Source organism: Cyprinus carpio, unplaced genomic scaffold (assembly GCF_018340385.1).
Source record: "Cyprinus carpio isolate SPL01 unplaced genomic scaffold, ASM1834038v1 S000006762, whole genome shotgun sequence".
Classification (NCBI taxonomy): Eukaryota; Metazoa; Chordata; class Actinopteri; order Cypriniformes; family Cyprinidae; genus Cyprinus; species Cyprinus carpio.
Window position 1 is genome coordinate 155,804 of NW_024879359.1, and position 20,701 is coordinate 176,504.

General features: G+C 36.6%; 1 pseudogene; it reads right to left on the reverse strand.

Annotated features, from left to right (window-relative positions):
* Positions 1–10,182: 10,182 nt before the first annotated feature.
* On the reverse strand, positions 10,183–14,192 carry LOC122144816 (annotated as a pseudogene).
* Positions 14,193–20,701: the final 6,509 nt, after the last annotated feature.

A 20,701-nucleotide genomic window follows, 5' to 3' on the forward strand; every position in this document is an offset into this window, starting at 1 on the left:
TATACCTGTGTTCTGATTAATCTATGCCTGTCAAAATACACTTTGGGTTAATCAAATATCTGATATGTAATTGGACTTACAGGTACACTGAATCAAAAATTATAACGTTTCAGAGGGAAAAAGTTATTTTTAGTTCAAGCATAACTGATAACCCTACAGTGGTCAAATTGACCCAAGAGTCACAATTTGCACTCCAGCAACTGAACTTCAATTTTTAATTTTAGTATACAAGACGTCATTAAGTTCTCTGTAAATCTCTGTTAAAGGCTTACCAGGGTAAAAATAACCCTCAAACGGCAAAGAAAAGTTCCATAAACATTAGGTTGACTATAAGAGGTAAATGATTTTGGATTGGAAAAAACCTGGGACAATTATGTTTAGCACTGAGTATGTCCTTCAGCTGGATATACATACACCCTTTAGGTTGTTTCAGTAAGCAGTTTTTCAGTAATGGGATTTTTATTTATTTATTTTTTTGACAATTTAACAATTCAAATTCAAGTTCCATGACATCACCATTAGTTTTTGTGACATCACACAAGAGGAAGTTGCCACTTCACAAGAGGACTAATTTTATAACAATTATGGATATCTTGTTTTATCTCTTTTTTTATTTATTTAGTTTTCACACTTTTAAACAAACATGGAGACATCTGCTTTACCCAAATCACCTCCCATCCCCCATCTTCTGCTTAGAGGCCTTTCCCCACACAGTGATATGTCATTGAGAAGCTTGCAGAAACGCCTGATGAGCCTGTGCTTTGTTCAACTTCATTTAACCTTCGCTTTAGTACCTTGCTTTGAAAAAAAAAAAAATGTTTTAATGGAAATGATTTTCAAAAGAACACTGAAGCCAAAAAAAAAAATCCCCTAAAACATCAGATCTCTCTCCTCAAAATGGGGGAAAAAAAAAAATGGAACAGGCAACATCTGTGACTTACCACTGCACCCTGAACAGCCTCCAGACTGAAAGCAGGCGCCATCTGATGGGCCTAGTGAAGAAAAACAATCATCTTGATAATGTCACCTGGACATAGGGGGTTATAATAATTTTGTAAGAATTTAATTAACTAGTTTTGACACTAGAAAATGTGGAAACTGGCACTACAATATATAGGTTTGAAGGATTCAAGGTACTCAAAAGGGAGTTGATTTTGGGTTACATTTAATGACATTTAAGACATCCCAGTGTTAGCTAACTGCTGTTTAACAATTTTTCATCAAATATTAAATTACAAATTTTGCAAAACCAAATAAGCACACAAGAGTAAGGGTTCACTGAAAGTTTTTTTTTTAATCTGTTAATAAATATAAAAAAAAAAGAAAAAAAACATAAAACATTTGAAAAAAAAAAAAAAAAAAAAAAAAAAAAAAAAAAAAAATTAATTTAATCTGCAAAGAATATAAATATTTTTTAAATAAACTTATCTCAGTAAAAGATCTAATGTTAAGTAATTCAGTACTACAAGGTCTTTCAGCACAGCCTTCAATCAAACAACAAGAACAAATCTTATAGTCCACCAAAAAAAAATAAAAAATTTCACCACAGTCACTAAAGAAAACAAACCACCAAATAAAGCAAACCATAGAAGTCACTAAACAAAAACTAAAAAACAATCTTGGTGTTGTCCAAACAAACTAATCACCAAAGTCACTAAACAAACTAAACCACCAAACAAAAATCACCAAAGAAATATCACAAAACAGAAAGACCAAATAAATCTTAAGAGACCACCAAACAAAAGAGCAGTTACCAAACAAAACAAATCACAAAAGGGTAGTCATTAACAAAAAATAAATAAATATCTTAGAGCCAAACTAACAAATCAGTCACTAAACAAACCAAAAACAACAACAAAAACTAAGATAATCTTAGAGCAAAGAAACATCACTAAACAAGACAAACTACCAAACAAATCAACAAACACACAAAAAAAAAAAAACACACACACAAAAAAACACAAAAAAAAAAAAAAAAAAAAAAAAAAACACACACACCATACACCCCACACACACACACACACACACAACACACACACACACAAGAGAACTTAGCTGTTGAGACATGTGCCATCATCAGGTGGGGAGGGGACAACCTGGAACATTGTCCCAGGCCCATGATGGGAGTCTCACCAGAGGTTGTTTATAGTCTACTCATTAGGTTTAGGGAAGGTCGGCCCACCCATAAAAATTGTCGACAGCCCTGGATGAGACTTACCTGGGTGAATATTTTTTATAAATCCACCACATAAATTCTTAGCGCCCTTTATGGTACTTTCAAACTGAAGATACAACATGTGATTTTTATTATAAATAAGTAATTCAGTCATTGCTATAAATCCTTTCAAAGGTATCTACAAAGTTTTCCTACTCTCTCTTACGTGTGACTTGACAGCCATCACATTCAAACAAACTGTGCATTTCACATGTATCTGCTTTCATGCCAAACATGTTTTCAAGGTTATGACTCTTATTACTCATACATTTAGAGACTTGTAGGTCCCCCCCTCCTTTCCCATTCCTTGTCTCAGTGGGCTCAGGTGGGCCTGCGGAGGACCACGCAGGCCCCAATTTTCCCCCTGACTGGTTTTAACATAAGGGGTAATGTTAGAGTAGCGGGCACTGGCTCTTCCACACCATCTCCTCCCCCAGAGGGAGACTCTGAGCCAGGCTAGATCCCGCATGCAGCCCCTCCTGCCGTGGAGAACGTGGTCTTCAGTGCCACCATACCATTACTGCCTGCCATATCCCTCTATTATTTACTTCTCCTCCTTCTCTCTGTTTGCTCCCTGGAGCCTGCCAGCACCATATCTCATTCGGCGAGGTAGAATATAGGTCTTTATCTCAGGGAGGTGAGGACGTGGATGGCAAGGAGCTTGGGGACTGAAAAATGTGTCTGTATACACATACACATACAGACAGGGGCCATGCTTTGACCAAGAGCTTCACAGGCACACTTGTATATCTCTGAAAAAATCTTTGCAGTTTTATTACCCAAATATATCCAATGTCTTGGTTCTATACTCTCTCACACACATACAAAACGCGAAGTCCATTATCACACAAGCCTTTTTGTAATGGATTTCCTTTTTTTGCTTCAGTGAGAGGGAAGAGGAGGTTGTGGAGGGTAGAGAAGCCTTCTGTTGTTGTTATAAAACTCACCTGCTCGTTCTCTCACACCTCTCTCCCTCCAGTGGTTCTCCGTCCCATGCTATCCCACAATGCCCCCCCTCCACCCCCACACAATCAGCCCCAAGCCACAGGAACCCCCTAGAAACTACCAACCCTCTCAGCATCCCTCCTCACTTCGGTTTGCTTACTCTATCGCTCTCTTCAGCCTATATTTTATCTTTCTCGTCACCTTTACTTTTGTCTTTAGAGATTACTTATTATATTCGCCACATTTTCTTCTTGATTTCTTCTAAGGTCAATGTTTAATCATAATCGGGAACAGTTTTATTATGAGCAAACTTGAATTATAGCAGAGGAAATGAACAATTAAAAAGTTGTTTTTGCTTTAAGCAAATGTTTCAATTAACTTTTGATTGTTGTTTTTTTCTTTTCAGATGAAAAAACTTACATTTAGCTTTGTTCTTGTGTATTTTTTAGTTCAGCTCAAAAATGCAAGTCCCAATTGCACATTATAAACCTGTTTAGTGGAACTATTTTGAGGGTTGTTATTTCATTGTTTTTCTATTCTGTGCATACTGTATATGCAAAAGTGCATATTAAAATGGTTTAAAAAAAGTGTGGCTGGTTTAAATTTCTGCTAAATATCTGCAAATATTTAAATACATCAGATACTGTAAAAATACTTTATCATTAAATTATTTTTTGTAGAATAACTTGAAAATTGATGCAAACAATACATACTATTGAAATGGCTAGTTAACTTATTTAATATTATTATAATTATTATTATTATTGTTATTTATATTTAATAAAAAAAAATTATATTGATGCAAATATTACATAAACACGCAATATTAAATGGTTTAAATGGTACTTACATTTGACCTATTTTAAACAGAAGCTAATTGACTGACGTGTGAAAATTAACTAAAAATTATTTCTAGTTTTCGAAACATTTGTAAATATTGTAAATACATAATATAATAGAAAATATAAAACAGTTGAATAAGTACCCATTTTAGAAAACAAAACTACTAGAAAATCTTTTTTTTCCCCTTCAACTGTTAAATTAACATGTTTCTTTTCTTTTTTAGCAGTTTTCTTTCTCCAGAGGTTTTTAAGTTTGAACCCATTCGCATTTTTCCCACAACAGCCCAAAATTCTCCTCTCAAGTGTAGCCAGACCATCCAGACTCCTCTGTAACCTCTCACACTCCACCCTGCTCAAACATCCTGCATGTCACCTCTCCTATCACCTCTCTGCAATCTGCCTCCCCTATCTCCTCTCCAGCACACTTCCGCATGCGCCCAGCCTCTCCTCGCTGTAGCCTGGGGCTGGGAAATCCTATTAGCCTTTACCATGGGAAGAGAGCAGGAGACACTCATTAATTACACACACAAAACCCCCTCCTGACAGTGCCCGAAGCTTAATCAGCCAGGACCGATAAAAACACACAGAAGCTAGCTGCACTCACACCACAAACAACACACAGACGTACATACAGGTACACACACAGTGCTTGCAGAGCAATACCTCGCACAATTGGTTTGCAAAAACCATGCACAGTTCAAAAGGTTTTATTTTTTTTCTTTCTGGTTTCCATCTATTTCCTTTAAAATCCATCAAAATATACCTCAACCAATCCTCTTTTTAGATTAGCAGTTACACACATACAGTCAATGACCCCCCCAAAAAAAAAATTCAAAAGATGTGGAAATTGCCTAAAATTTTGCTAAAATAGATAAAAGCTGGAAGAACCAGGGCAAGGGTAGTAAGGCAGAGGAAACCAGCTGGGGTGACTTTTGTTAGAAAACACAAAAGAGATGGCACATGCAAGCTGACCAACCTTGCTTAGCACCGAAATATCATTCGACCCAGCTGCACAAAATTACTCCCGCCTCATCCATACGTGTATGTTTACACAGCTCAGAGCACAGTGCATTAATAATTATGCATGCATTGTGGAAGAAACTGGTTGAAAAAAACTGACGAGGATATGGAATTTACAAGAAAGGTATGTATTTACTACAGGAAAATCACAGTTTGAGAAAAGTAGTCCAGAAAAAATATTGCTCAAACACCTAAAACAAGTAAAATAAAGTTTTAAAGCACTCAAGATTGTGATAAAAAAATGTCTACTTTTAATTGGATTTCCCTATCACCAAAAAAGCATGAACTTTGACTCCTTTAAGTTGAGATGAAATCAGGAAGAAGAATACACGTTTCTAGAGTTCTTTTCTTTTCCATATTTTCACCTGATATAAAAATGCTAGCAAGTGACCTCAGGTGTCAACAATGAGATAACGGACAAGACAAAATCAATAAAATCGGTTGAAAGAATGTGAAGAGACTCCCTTTTTTCAATGGCTTTTTTAACATCCAACAGTGTGCCCTCGTGTGGTCACCCACATAAACCATGGAGCGTTAAAATGTTAACTCAAAAACTGAAATGTGTGATCCTTTCTTTCACAGCTTTAACACAATATGAATTATTTAATAACACGTTTGGCTACGATTTTTTTTTGAAAAACGTAGACGAAACAAAAAATACACGAAATACTTACTACGAGTAACAGGTGTGTCAACACGATTCTTAATATTACATTACTTAAGCCACAATTATTAAGATTAAACACTCATATTTTATGCATTAGTTTTCCGCTTAATATATAATCTAGAGTTGGTATTTAAAATGAGACAATAAGACATTTAAACGCAAACGTCAGTTTTGGATGCTAATGTCACCACACCATATAATTAACCATACAGTTAGCCTTCATGTAAACTTTCTATAAACCTGCACTTTCTTCAGGTATAAACTTATATACTTGCATATTTATGTTTGAATACATCTTATAATGTACATGTGTATGCATGGGCATGCACAGCAATGCTTTAATTCAAAATAAATATGAGAACACATTTTATAAAAACCTGTCATAAAATCATCTGAGAAAAGTAGTTTTCAAATGTGAAAGGGCCTCCTTTTATTAATACCTTATTGTTGTGAGGTGAATTTTTTTTTTTTAAATCAAAACATTTGTGAGAAACACTCTGAACCGATATTGGTTAAACTCAATCCACAATCAGCACCCTCAATAGAAGATCTTAGTCTGGGAAATTTTGCAAGATTATGAGCTGCTTTTTATAAGCAGTTTAAGCTGCATTTCGCAATAAGTATAAATTATAAATGAAAATCAAAAGTAAAAGGAAGATTTAAATCACAGTTATAATTGTGAGCCCTGTAAATCAAGGCTGTACTGTGCTTTGACACACATATAATATGAAATACTGCCACGTTTTAATTGTTCTCTTTTAGTCATAAAAACAAAAAACCTGAACCAAACCCAAAAAACTAGATGGTTGTACACCCCCGCCACCTGCCTGTTATAAACACCCCAAGTCTAAACCCAAGTTATAAAAGACCATTTGAATTCTTCTAGTACAGATCGTGGTATATAAGTGTGTACTAAGTAGTACTTATCTTGTCTTTATGTACTATGTGTTTTGAATGTAGTGTACCTGGAGTGTAATGGAGAATGAATGTAATCAGTTTTTTCCACGTCTTTTTGCTTTTGTGGGTATGGACTGGATCACTTTGGTTTTCCTCCGCAACACTCTCCTGTCAATCACCGGAGGGTCCTCCTCTTCTCCCGAATTGTGTTCCGCAAGCTTCATTCTTCCTCTGTGCTCCCCTTCTCCTCTTCAGTGCTTGTGAAGTTTTCCTCTTCCTCTTCATCAAACTCCTAATCACCCACCTGTATAAATGACAGCTTTTGCTCAGTCTACTGGATGTGCGCTGGGGTGTTGGCGGGACGGGTTTGATCTTGCCCCTCCTCGAAGAATTCGAAATCCCCTGGAGGGAGAATGACGTGAATTTCATCCTGAGCTTTTCCCCTGTCATCATCACATAATCATCTTCAGTAGTGCACAGTGTCCTCCCTCTTCTTTCTGTTCATCTTTTTCATCCATCTCAGGTATTTCTCTCTTCCTCGTGGCTCCTCTTTTTCGGAAAAGAGTGCTCCATTGCAGGTTGGCTTTCCTCTGTCTCAAGTGTCTCATTGGAGGCAGTCATCATCTTGGTTGGTTCACATCTGGCTCCTCTGTCTCTATAATGACCTCTTCTTCACCTGCACTGCCAGTAGTAGAAGCAGATGTCTCCTCCTGTGGGAGCTTCTAGCTCAGGAGCAGATGGTTCCTCTACTGCATCACTGTCCTGCACAGAGGAAACCACACTCAACCAGGTTGGCCGGAACTGACTGGCGCCTCAGGAACAGCTGGTGGACGATCAGTGTCTTCGGTAATTTCTCAACTGCTGAAGCTACATCCTCAACTGCAGGGGCTACTTCCTCTACCTGTTCCTGTTGAACTTACTCTTCCTCCTCCTCAACTTGGGAGAAGACACTTCCTGTTTCTCCTCCTCAGTAACAAGTTCTTGGTCGATCTGCTCCACTACTTCAGAAACTTCAGGGGTGCCAATGATGTCATCCTTAACAAGACAAAGCAGATAATGAATCTGTTCTAGTCTATGTAGTGACACTGATGCTCTTAATAAATAAAAAAAAAACACTATGCAATTCATTTTTCCTAAAATGTTCCAAATATTCAGGAAGAGATTGGAAAATTTGGTGGTGAGTAGGGTTTTGAACTTGTATTGCTCATGTTAGTACCACAGCTTAACAAAATGTAACGCACACTGGACCGCTATGAAGACTGAAGAAATGGAAGAAAAAAATATAAAAATAATAAAAAATCAATTAAAAGGATAAAAAAAAAAAAATTAAATGACCCCAAATGGTAGTGTATACAGTATTGCTCAAATCATGCATTTTAACAGTACGACCTTTAACCTTTAAACCAAAACTAAACAGTTCACCTGTGCTTCTCCCTCTGCCTCTATTTCCTCAGCAGTGCCATTTTGGATGACAGGTTCAGCCAGCCTCTAGAAGGAGCTCTTGCGGTGGCATGTGCATCCTCTATGCTGTAACTGCTGACCTCCCATTTTCCTTCTTCTGACTGTCACTCAATTCTCCACTGACTTCTGCCACCTTCACAGAGAAACAAAGAATTGAAAACCTGAGGTTTGGGTTTGTACATTTGTATTGTGTGAACTGACAAAATTTGCAAATCTGGCACACACAGAACATTGTTTTATGTACCAGAAACATAATTTGCATTGGCAACTGATTGAGTGCAAGCCAATTCTTGTTTGGCCTCATATTAAACCAGTGATGAATTAGTGTACCAGATAAAGACAAGCAATAAAGGATGCTGCTGTGTTCCTCACCAGACTTTCTGTGTCTGCAGGGGCCTCATTGGTTATAGCCTCCTCCATCTGGACAGAGGTTCTGCTGCTCCTTCTTGTTCTCCTCCACTTTCTCCATCCGTGTGTTCTTAGTCTCTGGCACAACAGCATCAGGTTCTGTCTCTGCTTCTGGTTCAGCCACTCTGAAATCAATACAGGACAATACAGTAATTTAATCTTTTCAGACTGACATTACATTTTTTGTTTTCAACATTCCTAATAATAAGAAACTGAGCACTATATCAGCATATTAATGATTTCTGAAGGATCATGTGACACTAAGGACTAGAGTAATGGCTGCTTAAATATTACATTTTTATATTATATAAGTATATATATATAATTATATATATATATAATATCAATATTATATATATATATAATCCTATATATATATCTATATAGTATTATATATATTATATATATATCTATATATCTAACACCCACACCGACCACATACTATTATCGAACAATGATCTTAAAAAAAAAATTGAAAACATTGACAGACTCCAAACTTTGAATAGTAGTGTGCTCCATGAACTACCCATTAATTTATGTTTATTAATCTAGGTACTAACTGTTAATATTTTTTACAACTACTAATACATTCACATTTCAAATGGCATAATTAACATTAGTTGGTGTATCAATTATTAAAAACATTAATTTATAATAGATTAAAATATTAAGTTCTTTAAGTGTTTCTATGTGGTTTCTAGGTTGCTCTGGTCCCTACATACTGTTTGGGTCAATCCTTTGGATCTATAGGATTTTTACCACATTTAATACCTTTACCTTTGAGATAACTTTCTTATTCCTGTCAGATTTGAATATCAACAGTTTACTAGCAGGCCCATGGCAGCAGGGTCATTTTAAGACATTATGATATTTAAGCTTTTAATCTCAGAGGGGACACACAAGTAAATCCCCATTACTGTAATTTTAAGTAAAACCTCTACAAGCAATCAGTCAATGAGATGTTTGTATGTGAGGGGTGTGTTAGAGACCTGCTGATTTTTTCAGTTGGTTCTCCGCGGTGCTTTCTTCTGGTTCTTCCCGCAGCCTTTTCTTTTGTCTGCATTCAGCGCTTATGGCTTCGTGTGTGCGTGCGTGGAAATGGGCAAGTCTCTCATTTCTAGAGGGTGAGAGGATTGAAAAATGTGATTAGAGGATATGCAAAAAAAAAAGCTTTTCACACACCATGACTTGATTTGGCAAGAAAGGGTGTTTTTTAGAATAGACTAAATTAACAAAAAGTCAGCAATTGGAGTGCCTTTGTGCTAACCTACATTGAGATGTTTAGTTGTCTACCAACCAACAATCCCTCGCAATGTTAAACCACAAATGAAAAACATCCACCTTCACGTCTACCGCGTCAAGGGGTTAAACAGATTCTATTCATGCAATATATCAACCAATACCTCCACTATTCACAGAATCAAAAGCACAAATCAATTAAGAACAAGCATGTGCATGTTGAGTCTGATGACTATAGACAGAACTAAAGGAAGCCCTATATAATAGGTTCCATATCCACTTTCAGAAACTATTAAAATGTGTTCCTTAGTTATACTGAAAGCTAAACCACAACCACTTAATTGAGTAGATTGAAAGGACTCAAACAGACCATCTTAAATATCTTTTAATGTAAAAGAAAACCTATCATATTGCAAAAAAAACCCTGATTGCTTGGAAAGATTGATTGGAAAATTGCTTAGCGGTGATTTAGTCAGATATCAATTGTCTTTTATTAAGGAGATGAATTACAAAAAAGCATGCTTTTAAAGAGATACATTTAGAGAGGTACCGTGATGTCCAGGCAGCTCTCCTCGGTCATCTCCACCTCATTAACCGCAACCTCTCCGTTTTTGCTTTCCTCTGCTGCCCATGAGCTGTGATTGCCTGTATGGAGATGGACACAACCAATCTATAATCTAACCTATAACTCAAATAAATATGTGTGAAACGAGGTTGATCGTACCAAATGATCGTTTATATATTTTTTTTTCTCAGGAATGATGTTGTCACTATACAATGAAAATAATATGATGGTAAAAAAGCTGCCATTTTAAGGAACCAAACCAACAACCTGTTAAATTTTAATAATGGCAGGAAGAGCCAGTGCAAAAAGCTCACATTGTAGTGTCATGGAGCCAAGTTTGTTTGCCACTTTTGACACTTTCTGGTAGGGACCACCAACTCCTTCCACCTCCCACAACAGGTCCACATCGGCCGGGTATGTGCTCAGGTACTGTCTGCATACTGGAAACATCATTTTTTTTAAATTACTCTTTATATACATTTAGTACAAAACATATTAAAGAAATGTAGCTATTTATTATTCGCACTTACAATCTAAATTGCATCATAATATATAGTAAAAGTAAACAAGGTAAATAATGAAATATATACGTATGTGATATATATACATAAGTTTAAAATTACAATATTGGGGTCGGTACGATTTTTAAAAAAAGTGTTTCGAAAAAGAAATCTCATGCTCACCAGGCAAGGCTGCATTAATTTGATTGATTAAAAAAAAAAAAAAACCTGTAATATTGTGAAATATTATTAGAATTTAAAAACTTGCTTTAATAAATTTAGATTTATCTTATTCCTGTGATGGCAAAGTTGAATTATCAGCAGCCATGACTCCTGTCTTCTGTGTCACATGATCCATCAGAAATTATTCTAATAGTCACTGCTGATTTGGTGCCTCAAGAAACATTTATTGTTATTATCGATGCTGAAAACAGTTGTGCTTCTTAATATTCAATAATACAGCTTATAGTATTAGTAGTATAAAACTAGTAAAGGGTCATTTAAAATTTCAAAGATGTGAAGCAGATTTCTTACCCTTTTGCATTGCTGGTGTTAAAGGGTATTTCACGCCCAGTTCATCATCTTTAAAGGAGTCTACAAAGTCCTCCAACATCTGCAAGCCATGACCGTTACCACGGTGATCCTTCCGCACAAATATAGAGTCCATGGACAGGAAGCAGGTAGCACTGGCTCACAAAAGCTATTACAGCAAGCTACCTGTACGAGAGAGAACGAACACACACAGCAAGATGGAAAAAGACATCTTTTACGATATGAAATGTCTAAATTCTATAATTATGACATACCAAGTCGATTATGAGATTAAAAAAAAAGTGTCATAAAAAGTCAAATTGTTTTTTATTAGATTCAAAATTATGACTTAATTGTGACCATCATAATTATGACATAAGTCAAAACTAAGATACGTCATGATGAGATCTCTCGCAAAAATCTAAATTATGGCAAAGTCATAATAATATAAAAAATATATAACATACCAAGTCTTAATTTTGAGATTCAAAAGAAAAAATTATGAGACAAATAATAATTATGACAAAAGTACTTATTTAATGACTTTTTGTTGTAATTTGACTACTTCTCTAATGATAAAACATAACATGACATGTGGTTTCCATATGTCACAACTTTAGGTATGTCTATCAAATCCTTTTGCAGGATATTAATAATAATAAGTTTATATTTATTATTATTATTATTATTATTATTATTGCGGTTTTTGAATCTACAACCTTTCTGTACAAGCCAAGGATCTTTATTACTAGGCCATACCACAGAAACCTTCTGAGCTTTCCTTCTTTAAACTAGGCAAAGCCTAGTTATACATCCTCACTCATCCTTTAATGAAGACACTGTAGATTGTTCTATGAAGTAAACTTATTCACACAATGTTCAGAATGAGCAATGCATCTACAGCATTGCCAGACTCTCCAGGGAGAAGGACCAATCCTTTAGATCTGACAGAGTAGAAGACCCACCGCTCTCCCTTCTTCCAGAGGATTTTCGCAAAGACGTCTTCTACGTGGCACAAGAACGGCACCTCGTTAGAACCCCATTTTCCACCGTCCGATAAATGATGCGGTTCTAGCATTACATATAAGACAGTCCTCTCCCCCCACAGACCTTACCTGCGCAAATACAATAAATAAATTGCGGTTTATAAAATGTATCTGACATTTCACGGGGAGATCAAGTTAAGACATTTTGATAAAAATTACAAAATAAAGAAAGCAAGAAACAAAACAAAAATAAAATATGGGATGATATTGACAATAAGAACAGTAACATACATTTAGAAAATAAATAAGTTAAATTTTCATTTCATGCTCACTTTAAACAACAGGCGTACAAACATCATGCAACAGTCAAGATATAAAGATGATATTCCTGCAGAGGAAATCCAGGACTGCCTCACAGGATATTACAACACATGGAGTGTGTTATGCTACACATTACAGTGGAATGGAACAAGTGAACAAGTGCCAGCATAAAGAAAAAAAGGGTGCCTTGTGTATTTTTGAAGATCGTGAGCAAGAAAAAGAGTGCCTGTTACACACCACAAATATAGACATTAAAAATATTTCTGGACTGCATTCTGCATAAAAGCAAGCCTATGAGTGCAAAGAGTAGAGTCTGAGACAAAAACAGCTTTCACTGATCAGCCACAAACTACTGTCTGTTCGCAATATTTGTTTGGCCAAACCACTACATTTCACTGCTCAAAACCTCGCTCTTGTTTCTTCCCTCTCTCTCTCTCTCTTAATAATTAAACAATCACACACATACTAATAGTTATATATATATCTATATATATTCTATACGATATATATATATATATATCTATCTATATAATATTTATATAATATATATATATCTATATATATATAAAAAAAAACATTTGAAACTCCTTAACAAGGCCTCAAAAGAAAATGTCAGATTTCTGCTTTTTATTTACTTGGAAACGATTAAGAAGCGACATTCAAAATGTGTCTCTGATAATTTTCATTAAAATGTTTAATGCCCAAAAAGCTTTCCACAAAAAAAAAGAAAAGAAAGATACCTTCACAAGGCCTTCTCTTGCAGGATTTTCTGATGTTCTGAGAATATCTTCCACTGCGTACCACTGGCAGAATTATTTGCAGCCAAGAACAATGCATCGCACACGCACTTCAGCTAGAAAAAAAAATGAAAAGAGAAGGGAGGCGAAGAGGAATAAAGTAAATAACACGCTAAAGAAAATTCAAATCTAACTTTCCTTCATTAAGACCATCCATGATGTATTGTCATAAAATCCATTCATGATGTTATCATGATAGATCAAAGGGGGCAGGAAAGTGGGTACCTGTGAACTGGTCCTCAGGAGCAAACAGAGCCAGGACTTTGTGTTTTAGATTGGCTCCATATAGAGGAACAAACCCGGACATTGGCAGGGCTGATCTGGATCTAAAAGAGCCAGAACAGGATTCTTAAAGAAATATTACAGCCTACAATTTAATCACTGGTTGAGGCACAGGGAGGTGCACAGGGTCCATTTTTTAAGGGTTTAAACAGGAAAAAACGTTTTTTTTTTTTTTTTTTTTTTTTTTGTAAAAACCTAGATTTTTTAGTGTATATATGAATGTTCTTCAAACTAATTATAGTCATTTTAGGAGTTATATACATATGCCAAATTGTAAAATTGGGATACAATATAACTTTTGCACAGAAAAGCTTCTTTTTCAGGTATCATCTGATATTCTCCACATGATCGGAGCTCTTTGTGTGTGGTTTTTACCTTTCTCATGCTGGGCAGGGTAAAAGTTTTGGTGTTTTATCTGGGTTGCTGTAGAGCCGTTTGTTCATGTAGCTGTGGGCTGAACTTTCCAAGTCCTCATGTATGCCAGGGGATCACCAACACATCTACAGGGAAATCCATCCCTGCAGGGGTCAGAGGTCACAAAAATGGAAACTTCAGTTCTCTGTTGAATGAATTCAGTAGTTTGTTTGTTTTATAATCAATAACTATGTTCAAATTTTATCAGAAAATTAATTCATGACTATATTTCTTTCAAGCAGCTTTCTAACCTGCAAGCAATTTAAAACATACTGATGAGTGAGAAAAAGCAAAAAGCTAATTCCTTGTGAATGTTTGTTTTTGTTTTATAACAGCAATCTTGCTGTTGCTTCTTATGTCATCTCCTGTCCTGACCAAAATAGCTCTTTAATAGCATCAGCATCTAAACTTGCATGCTTCAAGTTCATATGAAAACTGGTCTTCTCACCACTGAGCTTCCAGATTGTTCAGCAGTTTTTGTTTGTTTGTTGGTTTTTTGGATCACTGTATAAAAACCCTACTGTCCAACATTTTTATATTTGGGTTCTTCAAATCCTTCTTTGGGTCAGTCAGCATCTTTGTACCATGGGGTTGTTACAGATACTTCAGAATATGGAGAGTTAAAATTAATGATTTTTGGCCATATAACCACAGAGGAGTCAGTAGAAAGCTAAATTCTATCCATTATATAGGAATATATAAGGAGGTTTATTATGAGACAGTGAAGTATTTATCAATAGAAGCCAGACAGGTTTGACCTGGGAACTGTATGTTGCAGGTGATATGTGTCTGTCAGGAATTCTGCACGTCAACATTGAGCTATGTTTAGTGTAAGCATAACAAAAAATTTAGACTTTCTTAAACTGAGATTAAGATTAAATCTTAATCTCATAAAATCAGTTTGGGTACAGAATAATTCAATAATCATAAGGGATGTTTACACTTTTTTTATGTGTGCATGACATAAGATCTCTATTATCACTAATATATCAAGAGTCAAGGTTTTTGCTTCCATTAAATCGTCAACACTTCAACTCTAAATGAGAAACACAGTTCTAACGGTAACTCAAGTCCCTGCACAAGCAAATTTCGGACCCCAAATAAAAATAAATAAATCAATAAAATAATAAAAACTTAACATGCAAAACAAGCGAATAAACCAATTCATAAATGATAACCTTCTCTGTTCACCGTGCAGACTACTATCCTGAACATCGTGTTGGACTGCCCACTGGTCCCTCCTCAGCTGCGCCTCGATGTTGCCTGGTCATAAAACTATTGGTCAAATTTGACCATCGATCAGCACCCAATAAAACAGTAGCACCCACACACACCAAACCACGACAACACACACCAACACCCACCACAACAACCACACACCACACAACACACACAACGACACACAAAACACACACCACAACATGCACCACCTGGCTCACATATACACACAAAAGCCACACGCTTCACTTCTTTAAAAAATCTAAAAAAGGCACTGATAGATGCGTTGTTATTTAGTAGGAGCAGATCACACTTTTATAATTCACACGTTTAAACTGATCCTTCAAACAAAAATTCTAAGTAGGCTTATATATTAGTGCAATGTGAATCTTGAAAATGGAATCTATTCTGATGGCTGCCATTGAAATTTATGACTGCTAATAACTGCTGTTTTTGCCTTGTTTAAATGTTCTAGATTCTACAGCTGTGACTTTCAAGGACAATCGGCATCACACCAAGGAAATCAATATTACCCAACCATCAACGTCCACGCGCATAATTTCAAGCGCACAACCCATTTTTTGTTTTTTTTTTGTTTTTTTGGTTTTTCAGGTTTTTTTTTGTGTGTGTTGTGCCCCCACCACTACCCCCCCCACCCCACCCCCATACCCACACCCACCCACCCCCCCCCCCCACCTCCCGCCAGAGCCATCCAAAACACCCCACAACACCTGCATTCGCCCAAGGAAATGCATTGACGCGTTACAGTGTGCCAGAGGGCCCACACTACAGGACCTGATGGCTCAGAGTAGCCTGCCCAACTTATCAAGAAGAATCAACTTATACTGGTGCAAAACAAGTAGCACAGAGAGGCAGAATACAAAAAATATTTATTTAATTCAATTCTAATTTACATTAAGTGGAGAAATTACCTCCACATCTAGTTAGAGACAGAAACTTTTTTTAGCCTATAAACCCTTGCTGCTGCATGTTTTTGTTTTTTATTATACATTGCCTTATCCAACTACTCATATATAAAAAAGAATCATACATTCTGTTTTTTTAAATGCTTTTAACTTATGATTTGCTTGCTGTAAAGTAAACTGCAACATTGTAGCATTGCGGTCAAAAAAAACATGAAGCTTTAATGATGTGCTAATAGCTGAAGGCAAAACACATCATTAGCATGTTGTGGCAGGCGGAGGGGGCATTTTTAAGCAGCTTGTTACAGGGATCAGGAAAAAGCCGGAAAAACCAAAAAAAAACGTCTGGTGTCTCCAACACCTCTCTGCTCTCAAAATGTTTACCTGCGCCAAAAAGCTCTTTGAAAATTGCAAAGGGGACCCAGAGGAGAGCTTGTTCAGGCTGGGCAACACCAAAACTTAATACTTATTTTTCTTTCTATCTCTAAAGGGGGAACATTTTTTGAAAAGGTATATCTAAGCAATTTGTAATAAAAATTCAGAGTACACCCACCATTTGCAAAAGATGAATGTGAAATATCCACAACAGGTAAAAAAAAAAAAGACGGTTGTGTTGTTTTATATATCAACACTAAAAAGCACAGCTCACGTCAGAGTCCTCTTTCTAAGCAATGAAGTTTGGCTGATGTCAGTATGTGACAAATCCATGCAACTACACTTGAAACCAGTTGTGAAATCTGTGTGTGTGAAACCTCTTTGTGCCCCCATGCATGGGAAATTCAGTCGATCAACAATGGCTATGTAATTTACTAGAACCAGAAAGCGAATTAATTTGTTTTGTTCGACCTGTTATGCTCACCATTTATGATCAATAACCAAAACAGTATTACTGTGAAATATCGGGAGAAAAAAGAAGTCCAAATTTTAAAAATAAAACAGTTTTCTACTTCATTTATATTTATAAATTCTACTTCTAGGGATGCACCGGGTTTGACCGGAGTTCCATAATCGGAAAACCGGCCGGGTTTTGCGTAAAAGTACGCGCTCGGGCAATCCCGCCTGATATGTTTGGTCTTATTTTTCTGTTTTTTCCCGAACGATGTTTCTGGAATCGCGCCCGCAGTGCCAGACATACCTTGTAATCATTCGATATCATTGTCAATTTGTGTGGAAGTTATTTCTAAATCTTTGCGCAGGACACGGGGCAGCACGTTCAGTGTATACTGGAATTTGCAGAGCTAGATTTCAGAGCCACAGATAGTCAGGAATCGAACAGGCTGTTGGTGATACTTGGCGCACAAATTAAGAGCCCCTTTTCCTGCATCGAAATACTTCAATTCCATTCAATTTCACCGCCCTAGACAAACAAGCGGGAGATGTGAAGAGGACGTTCAGGCTCAACTTCTCGCGTTGTTGTGATGATAAAAAACGAAAACTGTCTAAAACTGTAGTGTGTTTTCCTTTTTTTTTTGTACAATTAGAACGTGCATACACTTTTGAAAAGCCAGAAGGAAACGTCAGTTCGTTGTATATGGATGATTATTGTTTATTTTACCTTAAAATTACATCGACTTAATTTGATTTAAAAAATCACCGTGCTGTAGGCACCTTGAGAAAAACGTGTTGCATTCATCCAATAAATCAAAACAAGTTTTAGTTAGGGGTAATGAATCCATCTACTAATATTTTTTTAAATTAACTTGAGCAATATTTATTTATTTTTGCATTGTCGCAAGTAAAAATAGAGAAAAAATGGTGAAGCATTACCTGCTATTTTTTTTTTTTTTAATTGGATAAATGAAACAACCTTTGCAACAATCTTTTGTGTGTGATTCCCCGCCCAACATTATGTTGATTTAAACAATTTTGGAATAATGTATTTTATATAGCATACTTGTTTATTTAGTCTCACGGGTAAAGACCGTTTTTTTTTTATGTTAAAAATTGTAAAACCAAGATTTTTTTTAAAACTAGAATACTGCCATGCTGATTAAGAACCATCTTATTGAATGTGTGTTAAGTGTGGTTTTTGTATTGGACTGTAGAACTATGCACATTTTGGTGGCCTTTAAATGTCCCATGGTTACAGGTTAATGTTTTCATTTACGGCCAGTTTCATTATTAGGGTTTCAACCACAATCAACAAAACAAAAGCCTAAATGCTGATGTCTGGGTACCACTCTATGAGTTTGTATTGAATGTAGGCTAGACGTTACCCATCCCTGACCTGTGCCATTTACTGGCCGTTATTTCAGATGGTTACGGGTGTTGATCCCGGTTCTCCCCCCTAGCCCAACAGCCAGTTTTGCCGATTAAGACCAAATAAAAACATCTGTGGTTATGCCCATTTTCCTTCTCTCCGGTTGTTTTGGTTGCTTAAGATGGAAAAACAAATCGGAAATCGGTACGGAATCGGTGCCGACCCAGTTTGCACTTAAAAATCGGTAAAAAAGTGAATCGGCCATGACAATCATGATCGTGCCTCCTATCTAATTCAATACTTGTGCTGGCAAGCTGACTAACAGGGAATACCAAAGGAAGGCACGAGGCAACAGAATCCCCAGTTCTTTTCAGGTGTCGCATGATCCCAATTAATTGCTGTAGATTGCTGTGTTCTCTTCGTTCTCTCTGTTAAAATTACACACTGTATGTTTTTAAACTAAGCACAGATAGAGTCTCAAAACATTCCAAAATAAACCCAATGGTCTCACTCTAGCACACAAAAGCATCCCCCCACTCTGGATGTAAAGATCTAGCAATCCGAAACCCCCTATCAAAACGGTCCACAGCCACGTTTTACCGAGGGCCTCTGGATCTATGCCTTGGCCTCTGCTGTAGTATCACACATGCCTAGGCAGATAAAGCCAATTAACTTACTAAATCCAAGGCCAAAATCAAGCTGCGTGTTTTATTAGCGCCTTACAGCCACTGCAAACATGGAGGTGAAGTCAGAGGAAGTCTGAGTAGGGTTCAAGATAAAAAACCTTACAGTTTACTGATATATATCCTTTGTGACAACTAGCCCCCAGTCTAGTTTTATATACAAACAAGCAGCTATGACAGTTTCCGGAGGCCTAGTCTTCTGGGCCATGAACAGGCGAATAGCTGTGCGGTAACACGTCACAACAAGGGGACAAGAGACGCCTGTGTGAACATGTATGTGATTTCACCCGGGACAGCTATCCGTCATTAACAAATGAGCCGGTTCCGCCCTCGTTCTCTCATATTCACACATTGTTCAGATAGAAGGAGCAGTCAAAGCCAAAAATAAAAATTCTGGAGGCAGTGACATTAATGTTAACTCAGCACACTTTAGGTGGAATGCAATCAAAGACAATGAAAAACAGGATCCTAAATGCAAGTTTCCAACTTGTTGGTCGATTTTTATTAAGGAACTGACAATTATTGATGACACTCAAACTAAGTGGAAAGATAACATGCACAAGAGAAACGACATCACTGGCCGATCGAGAGACGCTTGTGGGTCATAAACTCGAGTGAGGGTGGTGTGAGATTGTTGACGTTTCTGGAGAGGGGAGGGCGAGTTGTATTTGTATTCTGGTGCTGGTTGAACTGGTTTGGTCAAAACGGAACTTGACCAGAAACCAAACTACACAATAACTTGGCAGACGAAAGTTGAAAAGACATTTGTTTTAACATCTGAGGGTTAAAATGCAAAAGAAAAATATATTTTAACAGATGTTTGTAGAGACTAATTTGTTTGAGTTCACATGTAGATAACACTATACAAACAATATACTGGTTAACAAAATCAAACTACATTAAACTGTGGTCTCTTTGGTGCTTTAGAAATAAAAAAATGTCAGCAGCAATCTGATATCAACATGTAATTCTCAGTACATGTTCTTAAGTTTCCAAACTATTATCTCTTTTAACAGTAACCACCCTCTCTCTCATCGTTCAAAAAGAACACGGTGGTACTCTTCTCTTTCCATGAAAAAGGGGTACGCTATATGACACTAAATACCACCTCTAGTCGTGGGAAGTCACGAATCGGTTCTTTCGAATAGTTTCATTTTAAAGAACCGATTACATCAAAGACGGATTCATCAAACCACTTAAGTAAATGATTCAACAATTTTCAATTAAAGTAAATAAAATTTCGTCAGACCAAATTTGGTTCGCTTAGTCAGTTCTCGTGTTGGATCGGTTCAACAATTCAAGTTGATTTGAAGTCCTCTCTGACAAGCTTCGTGAACAAAAACCCTGCTTTCAACCGAATCATCGAAAAGATCCATCTTAAGTGATTTGCTTACGAATTGGGACGTCGTTACGCTGCCAGTTTTAGCAAACTCCACTGACTATATGAACTTTATTCAAAATAAGTGACAATTTGGTGCATCGAAATGATTTAATTATTAAATCGAAGGATATTTGTTTCTGTGCTGTCCACATTCACACAAACTGCCCCCAAAGAAAAGGGAACACCACTGAGCGGGTGTCATTGTC